The following is a 2,191-nucleotide window of genomic DNA, read 5'->3' on the forward strand; positions in this document are numbered from 1 at the left end:
CTCATCTCCATTTTTCAGAAGAGAAAATAGCTGTAGGACTTGGGAATAGCACTAATTTGGCCCTGCTCCTTTGGTGTTTCTCACTCAGACTACAGGGCAACAAAAAGTGCTCTGTTAGGAGCACACAGGATTTTATCTTCTTCTGCGACCTTCACTGTTGTCTAAATTAGATTCTCCCATTCTACTTTTCCAGGAAAGTTTATTCTTTGCTTATAACACTTATTGCACTGTTACATATGATTAGGGTGTATTTATTTACTTAAAAATTTTTCTCCTCCGTTCCTTTTCTCATTAGATTATAAACTCCATGAGACAGAACGATGTCTGTTGACAGTCCTTGCACTCGATAGGCACCTATTAGACAAGTTGTTGAAATAAAGTGTATGAATGAAGAATGAATGAATGAATGAATACATAAGTGCCTAAATAAATAGATTATGTAGCTTTCCAATGAAATATTTTTATAACCCAGAATTTGGGCTCATGACCAAGAAGAAGCTTTTATTGGCTCAATGTGATGTACTGAGATTTTACCATAGGGGACTTAATTCAGCCAGATTTTGTATGATTGTACACAATATAATACCTTCAGCTGATACTTTGTAGCTGCTAGCCCTTTCACTGGAGAGCTTTTATGCCGATTTCAAAGCAGAATGGAGAGTATTATAGCAATGTCTGAGTAAGGTTTGGTGCGGATATTCTAACACCAATCATTGCCTGCCTTCTTACACTCAGTTTTGTGTCTACTTGTCGAGTACATATGGGTTGAGTTTTCCTATATGATACGAGTTTTGATTATTGTATACAGATTCATCATTCATCAGGCTTTGCCTTCCCTTCCCAGTGGCCACTCAGTAGTATTGTGAGACTGTGGTGGATTTCATGTGTTTGCTTGCTTTCCTGCACAGTTTACTTCTGGACCGTTTATGCCAGGCATTACGAAGATTCTTTAGCTGCAAAATTTGGAACACTGAGACTAAGATAAGTCTCATCTCTTGGCAATCTGCTCAGGACCACCAGTTCAACAGAGAGTCAAGCCTCTGATCTCTCTGGCTGGGGATGTAGAATTCCTTTATTCCTTCTTATCAGGAGACCACATCAAGTAATAGAAGTCATTTGTAAGCATTAACTCATGTGTCCCTCTTTTCATTTTCCATCACACTTAAGCATCACACAGAGGCATTAATACAGTGAACAAAAAACTTCAACATGCATGGAACTGACATTTCAAATGAATGAGAATAAAATTAAGATGTGAGAATGTCACAGCTCTTTAAATGCCCTAATTTGTGCTTCTCCAGTCAATCAATCTGAAAGAGGATATAGATTCTACTGATTACAGCATCATTGTATTTTATCCCAGTTCTATAATGCAATAATTCCTTTTATGTTAAATATTTGCTAAATCCACATGCTATGATTCAGGACATGAAATACATTTGTTTTATTTTGAATTGACTTTAAAGGACAATAGAAACTACTGATTTAAAGCTGTATACTACTGATTGTGTTTGATACATATGTATAAAACCTGTTACTTAGATCAGCATCACATCATTGTTCTTTTTAAACTGAGCTTTTTGAATAAGACTTACCAATTAATAACACTAATAAGTAGAAGAAACAAGTTTTCTGGGTCACCCATTGCTATGTGCTCTGTTTATGTGTGCGTGTGTGCATCTATGCAAACCAAAATTTGTTTTAAAAGAAACAACAATTTGGGTAATTTGTTGTAATATTACTGATTTTTCTAGTCCTGCTAAGGCTAAATATCCATCCAAGAGATAAGTTCAAATATCAGGTGGGAAGTAGACTAGAATGGTTACAGAGTATAGGGTCTGTCCTGTAGAATATGCTTAGTAAATATTTGTTAAATGAATTTGTGTAGCGAATGACCCTTGTAGTAAAACTGTACCTTTGATAAATTTTATTATAGAAATTCCCCTTTTTGGGTGTTTGTTTTGCACATAAAATGAACAATAGTGGGGCGCCTGGGTGGCTCAGCGGGTTGGGCCGCTGCCTTCGGCTCAGGTCATGATCTCAGGGTTCTGGGATCGAGCCCTGCATCGGGCTCTCTGCTCGGCAGGGAGCCTGCTTCCTCCTCTCTCTCTGCCTGCCTCTCTGCCAACTTGTGATCTCTGTCTGTCAAATAAATAAGTAAAATCTTTAAAAAAAAAATGAACAATAGCTT

Source organism: Enhydra lutris, unplaced genomic scaffold (genome assembly GCF_002288905.1).
Source record: "Enhydra lutris kenyoni isolate GAN:26980312 unplaced genomic scaffold, ASM228890v2 scaffoldscaffold87, whole genome shotgun sequence".
NCBI classification, from domain to species: domain Eukaryota; kingdom Metazoa; phylum Chordata; class Mammalia; order Carnivora; family Mustelidae; genus Enhydra; species Enhydra lutris.